The sequence below is a fragment of the Alligator mississippiensis genome, chromosome 3, assembly GCF_030867095.1.
Source record: "Alligator mississippiensis isolate rAllMis1 chromosome 3, rAllMis1, whole genome shotgun sequence".
NCBI lineage: Eukaryota > Metazoa > Chordata > Crocodylia > Alligatoridae > Alligator > Alligator mississippiensis.
In genome coordinates, this window is record NC_081826.1 from 103,956,625 (window position 1) to 103,977,042 (window position 20,418).

At 42.0% G+C, this 20,418-nt stretch overlaps 1 protein-coding gene and 1 long non-coding RNA gene across 2 annotated transcripts in view; one reads left to right on the forward strand and one right to left on the reverse strand.

Moving 5' to 3' along the window:
• Positions 1-20,418, forward strand: part of DOK6 (docking protein 6) — a 491,572-nt gene that overhangs the window by 89,257 nt on the left and 381,897 nt on the right. The window lies entirely within an intron of this gene.
• LOC109283862 (uncharacterized) lies at positions 478-5,362 on the reverse strand. The gene is made up of 3 exons (XR_009460783.1): positions 4,510-5,362; positions 1,830-2,368; positions 478-1,341 (listed from the first exon to the last, which is right to left on the reverse strand). It is a non-coding gene; the product is annotated as an uncharacterized LOC109283862 (long non-coding RNA).

A 20,418-nucleotide genomic window follows, 5' to 3' on the forward strand; every position in this document is an offset into this window, starting at 1 on the left:
CACTAAGGACACAGAATAATACATCTGGGTTTTATTTACATAAATATTTTATTTCAAAAAATTCAACTGCCATTTAATCAGATTTGTGTGTGGTAGTGAGGTTCTGGTGTATAGGCTCTGAGAAATGTCAGGAGGAAAGAAAATATTTCATTTATTTCCTGATATTTGATCTACCCATTTACTTGCTGAGGACTCATTAATTTTTGAGGAAGAATAAAAATTGAACAGCACATGTCATATGTTGTATACTATTGTATCCTTTAAAAAAGTTTCAGCATCTTTTTGAAGTTGGGCATTATGCAGCTTACACTCCAAGTTCGTTAGAGGAAGATAATTTATCTGATATGATCTCGTTGGATCTCCCCTCCTTCACAAGTTTCCATGAGAAACAAGGTGTGCATTGTTTTCTTACAGAAAAGAGGAGGAAAAAACATCACTCAGTGAGGAATGACAGATAAAATAGATTGCTTCCAGAAGTGAATGCAGTTTTGTATTAAAGATGTTTAAAATACCACAAATGGAGAGCTTACAATTTAAGTATTGTTCAGTTCCATGGTCTTAGTATTCTCTTCAACACACCATCATTATTCAGAGAGAGGCCTTCTGCCTATCATTATTCAGTTTAACTGTGAAGGCCAGAACATTTTGTCAGTTTATCATAATTACATTCGTGTTCAAAAAGCTTTCTTAACTTTTTCAGTGTTACATGCTTGTAATGGAAGTATGCCAGTATTGTCAGTGACAATTGAGTATCCATCAGGCCAATGTCTGTCATGCTTAATGGCAGTATTAATACAATGTGCACAGTGAAAAATATGAAAAATTGAATCTTCTAGGGATCATGTGAGACTAAAGGACATAAATACCATAAAGTAATGCTGAACGGTAGACATTTTGGTTAAGATTGGATATACATAATACTGAAGCTGTCCTGATGTAATTTGGTATAGTGTGATGCTGTAATTCCTACTTGATGCAAATTGTAGTTTGAGTTCATGGATGATGATATTTTCAAATCAGAAGATCTGTTGCTCAAACTTGAGGCTACTTTAATAAACACAGCATGAATAATTGTTGTGACTTGCCATCATCAGTGGAAAGAAGTGAAAATGAGGATCTGGGCTACAGTAAAATGGTCCAGAGAAGTATAGTTTGCACCCATTGCAATAGCACTGAATTTGAGAAGTGATTCATTTCTGGAGGACAATGTAGTGTTTTTGCACTGCTGTCCTGCTTTTTACAGCAATAATGGAATGATCACTTGAGCATCGTGACTAGAAAAATACTTTCAGGCAGGAAAGTGATCTCCAGGTGTATCAGGATTCCTTGAAGACATCAGGCCTAGGGACAGAAGTTACACATAAACCGGTTTAAGTGATCAGAAACTAGTTGAAACCTGTAACAGAATAGAAGTTAAGTACATATAAACCAGTTTCAAAAAGGCTGAAACTGGTTTAAGATAAACCTGGTTGAATGTAGTATCACATGTAATTGATTTGGGTCAAACCGATTTATGAAACTTCTGTTCCAGACCCCTTCCAGGTTCAAATAAAATGACAGTACTCCAGCATCCCAGCATGCTTTGCAGCCTTGGGCTGGGCTGGGCTGTGCTGTCTGCTCCAGAGAGCAGGGCTGGCCACGCCCCTCTACTTCCTAACTGGAGCAGTTGAGTCTGGGTGACAAAGGGTAGGAGGGGGTAAGCCTGGCTGGGGATGCAGCCCGGTCTACAGTGAGTGGGGACTGCCCCTCCCACCCCAGCAAACCCCAGCTGGGGCCAGGGAGGTGAGGTTAAACACCCCTCACTGCCCCCCCCCCAGCTCCAAACTTACTGCTGGCTGCAACTGTGGGCTACAAATCCCAGAGGCACCTGGAAGCAGGAAGAGGAAGTGTTGAGGGACCCTGCGGAGTCCTGATGCTGTAATTCTGGACTGCAAATCCCAGAGACCTCATGGGCAACAGGAAGAGGAAGTGAACACACAGCCAGAGAGCCTGGCCTGAGCCACTGAAAGCATGTGGCTACATTTCCTGAATCAAATTGTTGTCATTTTAGAGAGCAGAATTTTAGGAGTCTGTCAAGGCAATCTTGTTTTCATTTTGCTATTTAATGATAGAAAGGGAGAAACTAGTAAAAATGCATACTTCTTAAGAGATGCTTGTAATGCAGTCTTACAAAATTACAGATAGAGAGATGCAAAAGAAAATCCTGTAAAGCATAAATTCTGGTATAATTCTGAACTGGAATCTGCTGTTCTGGTTTGGCTAGATGCAGCTGCTAACATACTATCAGTCTTGAACATACCAGTAGATTTTCTTGCCAACTTTCCTCCAAGAGTTTTGCATAGAAGAGATTTTGAATGCATCAGTAGGTCTGTAAGAATAAGCCACAGATTTTTCCAGGAAACAGGTTTTGCTTACATACTTTGTAGTTTAAAAAAAAAAAAATCAAAATACGTTAACATAGATCTTAAAGCAATTCTTTTTTCAGACTTCTAACAACTTAGGTCTGTCCCTGGTAGTTGTTGAAAGAGCATTCTTTTATTTACATTTATAAACATATACAAACAATAGGATGTAGAACATGGTGTGGTATTGGTGAAGGAAAGATATTTATATTTTCTCATGTATTTGCATGTTTGGTAGACAATATCTGTTAGAAAATAAAACATTTCATTTTAGTGACTGTAAAATAGCAATTTTTTCTAATTTTTCTTTGTTTGTCTTTTTGGGTGTTTTTTCTGGCTTTCGCCCCCTGTTTCTTCAGAGATTTTTACTTCGTTTAGAATTCTGTGTGTTTCTTGTAATGCATTTTTAATTATTTTGTGCTTCTGGGCTGAAAGGTTATGATCAATACTTTTGTAGAATTCAATACTAATTGATTTACTGGTCAATGCTGAGACTAGAAGACAACATGGAAGTTCAATATTGTTCTTGTGTGATAATGGTAAATGCTAGAACAGAACTCAGAAGCTTAGGTAGGTCATCTTGAAAATCTCTACCAAAGAGTTGTGTGTCTCCATTTTTCACTCTGAGACAAACTGATCTATATCAAAAGGGCCATGAAAGTAGCAAAGTTTTACAGCTGGACTTGGGGATGATGGTTTATGGAGTGTGTGCAACCTGGTTGATAGGGTGGCCATCATAAAGGACAGTCTGGTTGTCCTCTGTTGATACAAAACTGTATCCCTTTGTCTTCTATTTTTCTCTTTAAGGTGTCGGGTTCCATATCAATTGAGGACAGAGTAGCCGAAAACTGTCCTCTATGATGGCCACCCTAGTGATAGTCTGCCCTATGCTGAAGCAGCACAGTTTTTGTACCATTGGTCTCTCTTAGGAGTTGAAGTGATACGTAGCTGTGCACTACTTCACTGGGATGTATGTGCAAGCTAATATACATATATCCTGTATAATGGTATGTACATGGGCTAAGGAAGGAGCAGTTTTAAAAATTAGATGGAGTAGAAAATTGGGCACTGTATGGTTCTTACAGTCCCATCTCCTTACCTGGGTTGTGCTGGGGCCACAGACAGTTACTTTAGTTAGTAGGCTCAGGTGGAATTACTTTAGTTTCAGAGAAAGGGTTTGTTAATTCTCATAGCCCATGTAGAGATGCCCTCCATGCAGCACAGCAGGCAGTGGGTCTCCAAATATGGCATCAAAGGGGTATCATGACCATAGGTTAGGCTTTGTACACAAAGAATATCATATACCAGTATTTTAATTTTTAGAAAACTGTAAACGCAGAACATCTATAAAGGCTAAATTAGTAATTTGGACAAATTTATTTTTTAATTATTGTTACTATAAGACCTAAATTATTTGCAGGTTTTCATTTCTGCCTTTTCTAAATAATATAAAGTTTGGTTTCCCCTTATAGCTTATTGAAATGTAAAACAAGATTTTAAGACGAAAAGACAAAATATGGTGCATACTGCCAGCACATCTGGAAGAGATCCATTCTGCATTTCTAATTACATGAGAGAGAGAGAGAAGAAAACTGGCAGCTTTGTTGCTGATATTACAACTCCCATGATTGTTGAAGGAGTTAATGGATGCTTATTGAAGGAATCTTTGTTGTCTTGACTCTAGCGTACAGAATCAAACTATAGGCTATAAAAACACACACCAAAGAAACCTGTCATCCTAGTGGAGTAAAATAAATGTTTTGTATTCATAATGCAACAATTGTGTCCTATGTTGTTGAATTTGGGTTTTAAATCTGTAGTGTTTCAGTTTGAAGGAAAAGCTGTTTTGGTAAATGCAATGTTACTTTCAATGTATTTAAAAATATGTGTATATATTTATCAGTCTTGAACGATATTGCTTCTTGGCCTCTTGAAGGCTCAGATCAAGTGTTATATCTACACTAACTGCTTTATGGAGATGGTGGTTGTACTGAAATAGTAATTATATTCTGACATCCTTAAAATAGGGAAAAATTACTGTTTATAAATTGTAGTTTTGAGTTGGGTGGCTTTATATATGGTAAGTTTTTAAATGGGCTGTAGTTACCTGATGCATTTTGAAAATTTGACTTGATGTTTACACAACTTGTATAATTTCTCCTTAATAGACCAAGGAGCAAGCACTCTAGCAGGGCCATCTTCTGGAAGGAAGCATCTGCATATGAAAAAGACACACAAATACAGTATCTACATTGCTTCAATATATATATTAACTCTGATGCCTTAATATGGCATATCCATGCAGACATAACATATTTACTCAAATCTAAGTCAACCTTAAATTTAATAGCACTCCCACAATAACTAGGTTCTATATATGGTAAATGTATAAATTTGTTCTAATTTTTCAGGTATATAATCTCATTATTGGAGGCTTGTCTTGAATCCATATTCCCCCCTCCCCCCCACACACAGACTGCTTCAGCTACACCAGTAGTTCCCAAACTGTGGGTTGTCACCCCAAATGGGGTTGTAACATGACTAGATAGAGTTGCGGGGGTAGGGAGATGTGGTTGGGAGTGAGGGGCCATGCTGAGGAAATAGGACCATAAATGAGGTAGGCTTAAGTCATATTTAGAGAACCGGTAACCCAGGAGTCCTCAGACTGAGGATGGAGCCCAGTAAGGGGTCTCAGAACCTAGAAAAAGGCTGAGACCCAGACCAAAAGGTCCAAGAGCCCCAGGAAAGGGCTGAGCCTGGGCCAGAAGGGTCCGAGAGCCCAGAGCAGGCTAAGCCAGACTAGAGGGTTTGAGAGCCCAGAGGAGGGGCTGTGTTTCAGGGCCAAGGGTCTGAGAGCCCAGAGGAGGGGCTGCGTGCAGGACCAGGGAGCCAAGAGCCCAAGGGGATTAGTGTATAAATAGTTAAAATCAAAGAGAGAACATACGTGAGGATAGGGATGTGGTGTAGAGGACGAAATGGAGCCATACGTTGAGCCCTTAAGGTTATGAATGCCCTGGAGGGGCACAGATATGCATGTAGCCCTCAAAGCTACAGGGGCCCAGCAGGGGCACAGGCCAGCTGAGAGGGTCTAAGGGTCAAATCAAAGTGGTTGGGGATCCAGGAGAGACTAAATGGCACCGCAGCTGGACTAAGGCTCACTCCAAGGCCCATGGGCAGCCTCCCTTATTTAACATCTAGTAAGAACAAGGCGTGGCAGGTGATCAATTAAAGGAGGGCTATAATAGAGATTGAGCCAGGCAGGAGTCAGATGGCCACCAGGGGTCTTCTCAGCCACTCTTGGGGCACAAACCTGCCACATAGTGGTTGTTCCCTACTGTATAAAATGACACTGAAATTATTGATCATTCTCAATTTAAAACACTTATGTGGAGATCTCAGATACACATTTCAGAGATTCTTTTCCTGATTGTCCCAATGATCTTACTCCCCTGTTTTCCAGTGGATCAGGCTGCCGGGCTCTCTCAGGAGCTTTGCAGTATATGGCATCCCTTTTTCTTTCACTAACCTGGTTGTCTTCCTCTTACTTCATGCCACACAGAGTATTGAAAATCCCTGGGATTCTATTAAAGGCACAGACCTGAAAAATAGATCTGGAACAGACTTCAGGAGGTTATCTAGTCCACCCACATGTTCAAACTAGGATTGTCCCTATCTAAACATCCCAGAAAAATGTCTATCTAACCATCCTACTGTTAAAAACTACCAAAGATGAAGATTCCAGAACCTCTCTGGAAGTTCCCAAACTTACCCACTGTCATGCATAGAAATTTCTTCCTAATATCTTCCTTGTTACAATTTAAAGCCAATATTTTTGTTCTGTTCCCTCTGGTTACATAATACAATTTATAACCATCCTCTTTATTGCATTTGTTTACTGTATTCCCTTTTTTCTGTTTGAAGACTTTGTAGTTGAAGATCTTCCTACTTCTCTTTCCTGGGCTAAATAATCACAGTTCCTGAATGCTCTCCTCATGTTGTCTAGACCCTTGTTCATTTTTTTGGCTCTCTGCTGGTCTCTTTCAAACTTGTAATTCCCTCTACTGCAAGTTCTATTTAAAAAAGGCTATACTGAAGCCAAGTTGTATATTAAGCCCTAGATTTATGAAAGTGCTAGAAGTATTTAAAAACTAGCTTAAAAACTAGTATATAAGTTTTATGTATAAGTTATGATGAGAACTTTAGCCCTAAATTCCTTTGCTTTTGTTTAATATTTACATATTTGATATTGGTATAACTGTTGTGAAATTATTTCTTTACTCCCCACCTTTCCCCCCAGGCAGATGGAGGGAAATCTGTGGCCCTATAAAGCTATGAGGAGTTCTTCAGGTTTTTCCAGATATAATTATCATTATGCATAGTATCATAGCTCAGCGCAACAAGTTAGATATCTAAGATCCTTTGCTGCTTCTGTTTGTGTAAGAGTTGCAATTGTTATGTAAGGATATTGTAAAATAGTCCTAGGTCACACTGTTATGTGGAACTCTGAGATGGTCTTCGAAAGTGAGAATTGTTAGCTTCAACTAAGACTTGAGTGTGCATTCTGTAGTTTTTGGGGAATATAAAATTTAAACTAAAGGAGATTACAAACTCTGTTGGCAGCCTTTTACTACTTCAACCCACCTTTCATAAATGGGAGAGGAAACCACTATGATGTATATCAGGGATGGGCAACTTTTTGGGCTGGAGTGCCGAAAAACCCCACAGTGTCTACCTTGGAAGGTGCTGGAGTGCCAGCATGCCAGAGAAAAAAAATAAGGGCAGGGGGTACATAGGAGGGCTTGTGCCCCTTGCCCCTCATCCAAAGTCCCTGCCCACCAGCCCTGCTGCCCTGTGCCCACCACCCAAAGCCCCTTCCCCCTAGCCCGGGCTCCATGGCTGTCAGCAGCTACCCAGAACCTGGGCCAGCTGCAAACATCTGCTGCCTCTCCGCCCCAGCTGCTTCCCAGCCCCGGCTCTGGGGTGGCAGCACATACTGACAATGCTCCCCGCTGTGCTGCCCTTGCCGCTTCTGCAAAGCCGCATTGGAACCCGGCATGGCAGGGCACAGTGGGGGGCGCAGAAATCTGGCTGCTCCGAGCTCCCTGTTGCCCTGCCACACTTCCTGTCTGTACATGGGAGCAGAGTGGGCAGCAGCACAGGGTTGTGCCTCTCGCTGCTGCCCCCACCTGCAGGGGAAGTGTGGGGCAATGGGGAGCTGGGAGCAGGCGGATTTCTGCATCGGAGGCACCAGATGTTTGCAGCTGGCCCAGGTTCTGGGTGGTCACTGATAGCCATGGAGGCTGGGCTGCTTGCAGCAGGGCTTCTGTGGGAGCAGCCTGGTCTACATGGCCCTGGCTCTGGGTAGCTGCTGATAGCCAGCTGCAGCTGGGAGGCTACAAACAGCTGCTGCTCTCCCAGCCCCAGCTGTCTCCTGGCCTTGGGCTCCGGGAAGGCAGCAGGTGCCAGCACTGTGCCCATTGGGGCCAGGGGCAGAGAGGTAGCAGCTGTTTTTAGCCTCCTGGCTGCAGCCGGCCCCAGCTCTGGGTATCTGTTGGAGCCTGGGCTGCTCCCAGCAGGGCTTGCAGCATCCCAGTTGCCTGCTGGGAGCAGCCCGGCCTCCTGGCTGGCAGCAGCTACCAGGGTAACAGGGAGCTCGGAGCAGAGCTGGGGCCGACTACAGCCAGGAGGCTGCAAACAGCTGCTGCCTCCCCGGCCCCAACGCATGCCAAGGAAAATGGCCTTGCATGCCATGCTCAGCATGCGTACTAGGGGTTGCCGAACCCTGATCTATATGGTAAAATGTTGCAGATTGCTGAAAGTTTTGCAGTCTTAAGTGTCTTCCTGAATTTTCCTGATGTACCTATCTATAAACTCAACAGAGTTTTCTGTTTTGTTGGGTCTCTAGTGCCCTGTTTCTTTTTTTTATAAAAGAAACACTTAGTCCCTATTCAATCGTTCTGTCAGGCATGCAGTTATGGATGAGAGAGCTAAAGAACAGTATGTAAACAGTATCAAACTGTTACATGCAGATACCACAAGAGTGCTATGGACTGGTTAAAGAATACCTTCATCTTATATGTAGGAATGCTGAGAAATCTTATCTCTTTGTGGTGATTACCAGCCACATAAATACTGTGAAGTATGAGGTAGTAAACCAGCTGAAAAGTAAATTTATGTACATAGAGCTAGATTATCAGTTTCTCAGTATAGTAAATACTGCATGTTATTAATTCCTGCTATGAAATTAGAGTAAGGATTATTATTAGGTATTATAATCTTCCCATGGCAGTCATGATAATATCTAATCTGTTAGGTTTCCTTTGAAAAACTCACATTTTTATCCTTTTTATATAAATAGTTTGCTTATAGAAGATTTACAGCTTGTGCTTAAACTAAATTAACTTTTATTTGAGAAACAACTTTAATCCAGAGGAATATGAACTAAAATTAAAAGTATAAAATACATATATGTATCCTGTACAGAAAGATCACCATTAAATGAAGTGTCAAAACACGTTTTGAAAATCCTGCTCTTTCATATTGCTTTGTACATTTTGCAGCTTATTAGGGAAACGAGATAAATCATAGTTTTCATTTAAGATGGAGTTGAATTCTTTCATATGCATTTATTTTTATGAAATTCCCATTTTCCTCTCACATTTCTTGCTAAGTAGGAATAAACCACACAATAGAGAGGAAAACACATGAATTTCAATTCTCTTGAGATTTTTTTTTATCATCTTCTGTTCATTGGGAAAGACCATGACACTCGCTCCTTACAATAGAAGTTAGTGTTGTGCCATTAAACTGAAAAGCTGTGTATAGACATTCTGGGAAATTATGGGGGGGGGTCATAGTTGGTAGGGTCGGAAGGGACCTGAGTGGATCATCAAGTCTGACCCCCTGCCATGGCAGGAAAGAGTACTGGAGACAAAGAACCCCGGCCAGGTGTTCATCCAGCCTCCTCTTAAAGACCCCCAGGGTAGGAGCCAGCACCACCATGACAAGATATTCAGACTTTTCCCCCTTTAAACAAGGAAGCACCTTAGGTGTCTTACTTGGTAACATGATTTCTGAGGCTGCGTGTTCTGTCTAATGTTGTCTCGTCTCTTGATTTTATTCCAAGTCTTGCAATTTCTGTAGCTTTCCTTAAAATCCTAACTCTTGGGGTTCAGTAATATTATTAGAATCCCAGATTTAATCTCCTTTGAAAAAAGATTTTAATTGTAACATTTGTAACAACTCTACGCACAGAAGGTCAACAAAAACTCAGTTTATTATTTCTAAACAATCATGGGTTTTATGCCTAACTAGTCATTGGGAGGGGGAGTGCCTATGAATTTTGAACCATTTAGTTACACAATGCTGTTCTTCATAATATCACTCCTAAGGCTAGATTCTGATCTTGGTTACATTACTATAAATCCACAAAACAAAATAACTAGCAGAACAGTTTCCAACTTAAATGTTACAAAGTTGTCAGTAAGATTTTGTAGATTTCATAGACATTAGGTCTGGAAGGGACCTTGTGAGATCATCAGGTCCAGCCCCTTGCCTAAAGGGCAGGAAGTCAGCTGGAGTCAGATGACCCCCGCAAAATAATCATGCAAACACATCTTGAATGTGTCCAGAGTAGTTGCTAGGAAGAGTCTATTCCAGACTGTGGAGACTCAGATGGTAAAGAAGTTCTTCTTTACGTCCAGTCTGAAACTGTCTTGCAGCTGTTTGTGACAGTTGGACCTTGTCTTCCTTTGGGGTGTTCTGGTGAACAGATGTTCTCCCACATCCTGATGTACACCCCTTATATACTTATAGGCTGCTACCAAGTTCTCCCTGAGCCTTCACTTCCTCAGGCTGAAGAGTCCCATGACTCAGCCTCTCCTCATAAGGCCTGCTCTCTTGACGTCTGATCATGCATGTGGCTCTCCTCTGGACTCTCTCAAGTTTCTCCACATCTTTTCTGAAGTGTGGAGCCCAGAAACAGGATGCAGTACTCCAGCTTTGGCCTCACCAAGGCTGAATAAAGTGGGAGGATGATATCTTGGGTTTTGCTTGAGATGCATTGGTAGATGCAAGCTAGAGTTTTATTCGCTTTGCCGGCTGTACGTTGCATTGGTGGCTCATATTCATCTTGTGGTCAGTCATGACCCCCCAAGTCTCTTTTGGTCATAGTGCTAGTGAGTGTAGCAGTGCCAAGCCTATAGATATGATGTGGGTTCTTTCTGCCGAGGTGGAGCACCGTGCATTTTTCTATGTTAAAAATCATCAGGTTTTGACCCACCCACTTTGCAAGCCTGTCCAAGTTGGCCTGAATCCACAACGTATCCTTTAGTGTGGCCGCACTTCCCCATACCTCATAATTTGGTGTCATCTGCAGATTTAGCCAGCCTGCTTCTGACACCCGAATCCAGGTTGTTTATGAATATGTTAGAGTACTGGTCCTAATCTTGATTCTGATAGGCGCCGCTGGTTACCGTGCACCATGTTGAATCAGTTCCATCGACTATCACTCTCTGGGTCTGACCACAGAGCCAGTTCCTCAGCCATCAGACTGTAAGGTTGTGGAGGCCTCAGTTCCCAAATTTTGTCAGGAGGACATCATAGGAGACCAAATAAATGTTTTTTTTTCAAATCCAAGTAAATTACTTTGCTCCCCTGTCCAGGAGACATGTCACCTGGTCATAGAAGGAGATGAGGTTGGTCAGGCACAACTTACCTGTAATGAAGCCATGTTGGCTGTGTCTCAGGATGATGCCTTCTGTTTGCCTATTGTTGATGGATTCTTTAATATTTTTTTCCATCATCTTTCCAGGAATTGAGGTCAAACTGATTGGCCTGTAGTTCCCTGGATCTTTTTTCCTTCCTTTCTTGAAGATAGGCACCGCACTGGCCCTTTTCAAATCTTCTGGAACCTCTTCTGAGTGCCACAAGTTCTCAAATATCCTAGACATTGGTCGTGCTATGATGTCAGTCAACTCTTTAAGCACTCTTGGGTGCATTCTGTCTGGACCAGCTGACTTGTGGATGTCCAGCCTCTTGAAGTGTTCCCTCACAAGGTCTTCACCAAATGTAGGTGTATGGTCACCTGTACCCTTGTAATCCTGTGTCCTGTCAGGCAGGGTGATCCCCTTGGGATGGTGAAAAACTGACGCAAAGTAATCATTAAGGAGATTAGCTTTTTCCTGGGTGTTGGATGTTAGCTGCCCCATTTGGTTCAGCAGGGGTCCAATGCTACCCTTATTTCTCTTTTGACTTCAACATGTATCTGAAGAAGGATTTTTTTATGGTCCTTGATTTCCATAGCCAGTTTGAGCTCGGTTTCGGCCTTTGCTTTTCTGGTTCGCTCCCTATAGGTGTGGGCCAGTGATGCATAATCCTCCCTAGAGGTATTTCCTGTCTTTCAAGATTGCATGATGTCTAAAAAGGTGTTTGTGGAGAGGTTGAAATGTTTCTATTAAAACTTTTTAACTTTTTTTTTGACAGAAAATTGTGAATTTGACTAATTTTTTTAGTTAAATGTCTGCTTTTAGCAAAAAAATTCCCTTTGCTTATTGTAAAGTTTCAGGTGACATCCCAAAATATGTTGGCTGAAAACAGCACTAATTTGCTTCACAGTGAAATCTTTTTATTTGCAAATGTTGATGTTTCCAATATAGGATTTGAAGTTCAGTAGCCTCAAATTTCAGTTTGTTTCTCTAGACTGGGTTTCTTCTATGAAAAAATCATAGGATCAAGTTCTGGGATTGTTTCTGGTAACTGAAATGATCTGCATCTTGTGTTATTTTAATTATATTAACATTTTGTAAAAATATTGATTTTTCATACTTAGACACAAAAACAAGTTGAGACATCTTTAAATTGCAAGTAATGATGTTTATTTCACTGGGGAGGTCTGGCTGAAGAGCTATTCGTTTGCAAACATAACACAATTAGCATAAACAAGACTTGTACACAGTAGCACAGACAACATTTGCCTTGAAGAACAGCATTCCCTGTAAGTGCATTTGTTTTCAGCATTGCCAGCTGTGAACTTTAAGATGCAACAACTTGGCAGGTGGATTTTATTTTCTGTTTCAAATGTGGTTACAGTAGGTTTTTACCCAAGCAAGTTTACTGTTACTGCAAAAAAAACAAACAAACCCCTGTTTAGTTAAAGCTTTTAATTAATAATTATAGCAAGATAATACTAATACTCCAAATTCTGAAGGAGGAAAATATGACCTCCATAGGCCCCTTAGTTTCTGCATCTCAGTCAAGCTTAGGCACTGATCTGTTTACACTGGGACAGTTCTGGGCATATGTAGAAACTTAGAACACTCTCTAAGATGAAATATGGCAGTGGTTCCAGAGTTAGACAGTTTATCAGGGATTTTTTTTGGATTACAGTTTTGGTTATAATTGTATCAATGCCATCTTGCCCTATTTTATTTCCATCTTAACTACTCCTTGCATTTTGGGGCACTACAGTAGTTCTTATGACTCTACGATCACATCTGGCTCTAAGCCTTGGTTGGGATGCTCTAGTTGGGCTGGTCCAGCTTAGAGCATGAGGTTGGACTAGATGATTTTCTGAGGTCTCTTCTAACCCTAATTTTCTATGATTCTGTGCTTAAAAATGTTAATGGGTAATTTTTGACTTTTGCATCATGTCACAAACAGGAAAATGAGTAAATTGGTATGAAAGGCACATTTCCAGCCAGTGCCCAAATTCTCCACTTCAAAATTCTTGGGCTGCAATTGTATTGGATTTCACAATAGAGCAGGAGGAATTCTGGTCAGACCTTTGGAGAAAAACTAACATGCTTCAAGAGGAAGTGTTGCAGATTCAGCCAGCATGGAGTCAAAGCTAATTCAGTGGCTTAAAGCAGTGGTGCTAAACCTTTTTGGCCAGAGGGCTGGATCAGCAGTGCCCAGGCTGTCTGAGGGAAAAATCTGACTGGGGGTCCCAATCCAGCATGGGGTGATTGCAGTAGGGCCTCATCACACTGTGCAGAAAGGGGCAGGGGGCATTCCAGCTCCGATCTGGCCCTTCAGGGGAGGAGGGGTGTAGCCCAGCCCCATGGCAGAAAAGGGGTGTGGTCTAGCCTTAACCCAGCCCTGCAGAGCAAAGGGGGCTTGATCCAACCCTGCAGAGAGGGAGATAGCATAGCCCAGCCTCATCCAGCCTAGGGAGAGGGGTGTAGCCTGGCCCCAACCTGCTGCGCAGAGCTCGAGGTTTGGGAGCTTTGTTCCTGCCAAATGTCTTGATCTGTGGGGAGCCCCACAGGCTGGATACCTATGACTCCATGGGCTGCATTTAGCCTATAGCTCAGAGGTTGAGGACTTTCTGCAAGATAAATTGTTATTTTTTGAATATCATGTAAAACATGTTGTTCTGACTGCCTTTTGTCCTTAAAGATCTTTTGAAATATTCAGCAAGAGTATGGAGTTTGACTATAGGAGCTAATTCCATTTAATTTTAGTAAGTACAATTATGTCTACCTAAATTTTCCTCTGTGTTTTCAGCAGGGGAATTATTTCCTTCCTGAACTAACGTGTTTTGTGAATATTCACTGTGTTTCCTCAGGCTATGAATAGAAATTGTGTTTGTCCTGAGCAAAAGCTTTTTGTCGCAGGATCTTACAGATGTACACATCCACTCTCCTGCTTCAAGTCCCTCTGAAGTATGCCAGATAAATTGTACTAACACTTTTTTCCAGGACATTGTGTTGTACATTTGTATGATTATTGCAGTTCATTCTGGGGCCAAGGCTAGAAAGGCAAAGGGGCTGCAACGCAGCTTGGAAGATTGCTTTGTGTAAGGCAGTGTTACATATTACACTAAGCACATGCTAACAGCATTTACAGCAATAGTGTGTGAACATTAAAGTAGTACAAGCACATGCTAAATTCCATCTTGGCATAGTAAACTTGCACCTTTTCCAGTGAGGAGTATTTTCAGATCATATTTCCTAATACCTGTTGAGCTAATGGACTACTCCAGAAAGATAATACAAGCAGGAGACAATGTAGGTGGGAGCCTAAAAAACAGTTGTTGGGCTTCTCTTCTGCTCCACCCCCCAGCCATTGCACCAGAACTATTTGGCCCCGGTGCCATAAGGAGGCTGGGAGTCATAAACAGCTGCTTGTGGCTCCCAGCCTGTGCACCACATAGGGGCCCATCCAAGGCTCTATTGTTGTGACAGCAACCCTGGCACTGCATGGGAGCTAATCTAGCTCCTGCACTGCACTGTACCACACTGCATCAGAGCCAGTTCAAGCTTCTGGTGGAAGAACTGGAGATACCCCTTACAGGAACCAGTCCCAGTCTCTGCAGTGCATGGGAGCCAGTTCAAGGCTGTCTCCTTACCCTGTCTCCAACCAGAGTCGGTTCAAGGCTCTGATGTGTGGCGGTTGGGAGTGACCACTACACTGGACCTGGTCCTAGTGCCAGACTGTATAGAAATTGGTTCAAGGCTTAGATGCTGTTGGTAGCAGGAGGGAACCCAACATATAGCTGTTTGTCCAGCTCCAAGCCTCCTTATTGCACTGGAGTCTTGAACCAGCTCTGATGTGATCCCAGGGCTGAAACTGAAAAATTGCTGATTTTCACACCCAGCCTTGGGATGCTACTTCAGTCTGGAATTAGATTTTTGGTCTTAGCCTTAGGATCAATCTGGAGCCAGTTCAAGACTCCAATGGGGTCCCATCAGAGGCCGTTAATATACAACGCCTCAGAAAACTTCCTAAATCATATTAATATTTTAGTCGAAATGTATCATGTGCTAAGTGCATTGTGTAACAATACCCTAAATCAGTGATTCTCAAGCAGGGTGCCAACGCTTCATGTAAAATGGTTCTTGAAAGAGATATGGTAATGCTAGAGTGTTGTTATATTTGACATTGAATCTGGACTCTGGTCTTTTTGAAATATGAAGGCTAAAAATAATTTGTCAAAATCCGTTTTAAATGGAAATTTATGAATCCCAAATGCTGCCAAAGTTCCATAGGGAATTCTGGTTCAGGGTGTCTTGGATACCTATTATCTTTCATTGGTCAGGTTTCCTGGCCAGACTACTTCCCTGATTTATAGCTTTCTTCTTTTTGTTGAGGCATGAGTGCACACCATGGAAGTCTTTGGAAATGGTTCATTATGAAATACTTATTCTTGCTGGAGAACCCAGCCCAGGAGAAGAGAACAGAACTGTGAGGCACTCAAACTACAAGTCTCATGATGCAAAATGGTGATATTTTTAAATCAAAGTTTTTGGTCAAAATTGTGAGTTTGTGCATGGGTTTACATGTGTGTGGTTTCTCAGTAAAAAGTTGACATTTTCTAAAAAATGTGTATATTTTTCACAAATAATTCAATGTTAGAAAACCCAGTCATCATGTAAAATGGTTTTGATGGGGTAAAAAAATCCCTAACTGTAGTAAATATCTGATTTTCATCAGAAACATTGTCATTTTTTAGCTGATAGCGAGGGAGAATTAGTAGTACGCCATAAAGAAAAAATTATTAGACGAAGATGCAACATGCACTGGAGAGTCAAGACACAATACAGTTAACAGAATTCATATTTCAGGTGCAGAAGTAACTGCTCATGAATGAGATATGGTTCATACTTAGTTTGTTACATACGTAGTATCCTTTACTTTGCAGTGATAAGTAGCATTTTAAAAGGGAGTTTTATAACTTACCAGATAATGTATACCAGGGTGTCAGATACAACCTGCCAACTGGATGCAGCCTGTAGAACGGGGCAGGCAATTATTTTGGGTGGAGGGCCGCTTACTGAGTTTTGGCAGGCCATCGTGGGCCGCATGCCGCAGCTGGGGCAGATAAATATTAATTTTCTAAATTTTTATGGGGCCCCATGGGCCGAATAGAATGGCCTGGCTGGCCGCATCCGACCTTCGGGCCACATTTTGCCCACCCCTGCTGTAGAGTGCTAGCATATAGCCCATAGTGCTACCTGTGAGTCTCGGACTAGCTCTGCATGCTTCATGCAGTGCACAGGACTGGGTTGGCATATTCTGCATGCAGCAGAGAGTTGTGGTGTCTGTTCTGGGCCAGCCCTGTATATACGTTCTGGTGCATAGCCAGTCTGTGGACCCAGTCTGGTCCCTTGATTGGCTCTGCTCCCCCATCCAGGGCTCTAGGTCAGATAAGTTTGAAACCTCTGATATAGTCTGAAGATTCTCTTCTACGTCTAATGCCAGAGGTTGATAAAACCCTATATAGGTTAGGGCACAGCTAGTTAAGAAACAACGTCTCTTGCTGTATGTCATCACAACATCTGACACTAGCAGATGGCCTTTACTTTCAGTTCCTTAATTTGAACATCTGGTGACTTTTGTCAGTGACTTTTTATTGAGAGACCCTTGAGTCAGATACTATGAAACTTGTAAGTAAAGTAGAGCTGGTTGGAGAAATTTTATTAGAACCATATTCTATGGCTAGGGACAGACATTGCACATAAACCAGTTAAAGTGATCAGAAATTGGTTTAAATTTTTTTATATATATATATATATATATATATATATATATATAAATATAAATTCTTTGGAGGGAAGGGTTTGGTTTTTTTTCCTCATTTGGGACTGATTTGGAACAAAGTGAAAATTAGTAATTTCGAAAGAATTCATTAAATGAAATGATTTACTTCTATGTAGCTTTAAAATACTGTATATTAAGAGACAGTGTGGCTTTTGTTTTCTCTTTCATGACTAAGAAACCCTAAGTTAGTCTGCCTCAGACATTTATAACAATAACTAGCCAGTTACCCGTCAAGTATGACGAGGCGGGGGGCAGGCAGGGACAGAGGCCTGCATCCTTTTCCCTTGCCCTAGGACAGGGCTGGGGCTGTTCCCCTTCTTCCTCACCCCTACCATTTTGGGTCAGGGCCAGGCCTGCTCCCCACCTCCCCCTTAACTCCCCCCACCGCTTTGGGCCAGGGTTGGGTCTGGGGATGCTCCCCCCCCAACTGCTTCAGGTCAGGACTGGGGCCATTCCTCGGAGCTCCGGGCCAGAAGCGGCAGCAGGGCAGGGTCCCTGGCTGTGCTCTGTGTCACTACCCCCATGGTAGCCCTCCTCCTCAGTCACTTACCTGGAGTCTCTGTTAGAAGCTACCATGTACTCCTAAACAGTGTGTACTCCTACCCACGAACTGGCTTGTGAACTGACCCCCTGTTAGCAGTCCCTGGCTCCTTGGTCTCCTGGGGAGTAGCCTCTTATGCCCTTCTGAGTTTGGGCTGACTCGGGCCAGGGAGCAATCCCACAGCAGTCAGTAATCCCACAGCAATCAACACTCACTCAGCAGTCAGCACTCACTCTGAGCTTCTCAGAGCACACCCCCCACCAAACAAACAAGCAGTCAGCTAAACCGAAGGTACTGGCAGCTGGATCACTTACGTTTCCTGGGCAGGATCTGGTGCCTGGCCTGGCTTCTCTCTTCCTCCTTCCTCCCTGCTCTTGCCTCCAGCAACTGCCTGCAAACTGCTCCCCTGTTGGCAGTCCCTGTTTGCTGGCTCCCTGGTCACAGGGAGAAAGTTAATCTTTTTCTACCATGGTTTTAAAAAGATGTAGCGAGGTTAGACTTTTTAAAGGCTTTGCATAATAAAGTGTTTTCAGATGTTTATATGATGTATGTGATATAACTGTGTATAATTATTACTCATTCTTTTTTCTTGGAGCAATACCTTTGATTTTAGAATATATCTATGTTGCATCTTAAGAGTAAGATGTCTTTAATCTATTTGTGAGTATTATTATTATTTCGGAGCCTGATTCTCCAAGTATGAAAATAAATAGCTTTAGCCAGAGGGATTATGTACTGAAATGAAGTTATCTCTGCGGGAAGTTTACAGAACTGGGGCCTAAAGGAAGAATGTAGGAGGGACCTGATATAAGTAGAGAAATCAAAAGATTAAAAATGGAAGAAAGCAGAAGAGAAAAATAAGATGGAGAAAAATATAGTGACTGTCCTCTGCTTAACTTACTCTCATCCATATTTTCCTATTTTCACTTCCTTGTTTATTCCTTATAATTCTTCCTACCCTTTCTGTGAAAGAAAACATGAAGTTTTTCCAAAACTGAAGTGAAAAATTGGAGGAGCAAAATTCACCCACTCAGTTATACCTATTTTGGCAGGCATGTGGCTTTCAAAACTTCCACTGAATTTTACAAAATAATTTTCTTTACAAAAGTGTAATTGAAATTAAAATGATAATGTCTAAATATTCGAGCACCTGTATGCATAAATAGGGGCATGGCAATAGACATTACACAAATGACAGGAATGCCTCTTTGTAGTAGACAAGGTTCCTTGGGTGAATTTGATATCTTTTATTAGACCAACCCAAATAGTTGGAGAATATTTATTAAGCAAGCTTTCGGGTTCAAAAACCCTTCGTCAGGCTAAGGAAGTTTCAGCAGTTGGTGTGTGTTCTTCCTGGATGGAATGAAAAGTAAAGAAGCCAGGGGCTGGGCTGGGCTGGGGAGTCAGTTGCCAGGCAGATTATAATGTATAAAAAATCCAATGTCTATGTTTATTCCATGATCTCTAGTATCCAGGAGGTTGATGAAATGGAGCTCATAGGCTCGTCTCTGGGAAGTGTTGTGTAAGTTTCCCTTGAGGATCAGGACTGAGAGATTGGAGAGAGAGTGTCCCTCCTGTGAGAAATGTGCCCCCACAGGTAATTGGGTATTTCTGTCTTTGATGGATTTCCGGTGTGCGTTCATTCTGGTGCGCAGTTGTTGTCTGGTCTCTCCTACATATCTTCCATCAGGGCATTTGGTGCATTGGATGAGGTATACATCCACTGAAATATAAGTGGCAGCAGTATAGTTCTCAAAGAAAATACAGGATTAGAAAATGGGTGTACCTTTTTAAAATAATTGGCTGGGTATGTGGGGTGTGTGTGTGTGTAGGCACAGCAGCCAAGGACTTGATCAGAACTTTAAAAACCCGCATTCACACAGCCTCATAGAGAGTAAACAAACAGGTAGAAGACTTTGATAGACTGCCTCATTATAATGGTTCCTATGCTATTTAATCACAAAGCAAACTGAAAGCAAGTAGTCTCTTGAATGTAGAACATAATTTTTCTATTTGAAACCTGTTTTCCTCTAGCTACTTGCAGTTGCTTCAGAAGTTGAGAAATATATTCTAGGCAATTTACATTGACTTACACAGACATGTCACACTTATCTCACACTTTTTACTAAATTCTAACTATTAAAGTTATCAGGTATTAGAACAGGCTCCCTGGAGAAGTGGATTCTTCATGTTTGGAACTTTCAGAAGCAGGTTAGATATATTTGATAGGGATGGTTTAGTTGGGAATAACCCTTTTTTGAGCAAGGGGCTATAGTAGATGACCTTGTGTAGTCCCTTCCAGCCCTATTTTCCTATGATCCCATTTTCCTTACAGCTCAAGTTGCACATGTTGGATTGCTATTCGGATCCATCTAAATATTATGATACAAATGTGAGAAATGTTAGGTTTTAGGGTACATGCTAAAATTGCATTTAGATCAACCTAACTAGGGCTAGGTTGATCTAGATGGCTAATCGTGCAGATGTTCAGTTAAATCAGGCAAAAAATGGTGGGCCCAATCTAAATTAGTTCACCTGAGGAAATGAACTAACTTAGATTGAGAATGGGTTAGCCTGATCTAGTGAAAATCTGTATGCATTCAGAGTGCAGCCCTGGGGCTGGGAAAGCTCAGCTGCTCACCCCAGCCTTGGGGCTTTGCTATTTCTGCCTTCTGACCAGACTATTTATAGCCCCCTCCCTCCCACAGGCCCTCCACCCCTGGACAGACAACCAGCCCGCACCCCACAACAGACTTGTTAAATTCCTCTCTGGACCCACTAGCCCCACTGATCCTGTCTGCCTCTTCCCCCACCTCAAGTTACTTACTTCAGTTTTCCCATACAGGTCTTGAGATCGGCAAATACCTGTACACATCACTCGTGATCTACATTCATGCAACTTAAAGGCTAGGTATAGATATTAAAAAAGTCAAA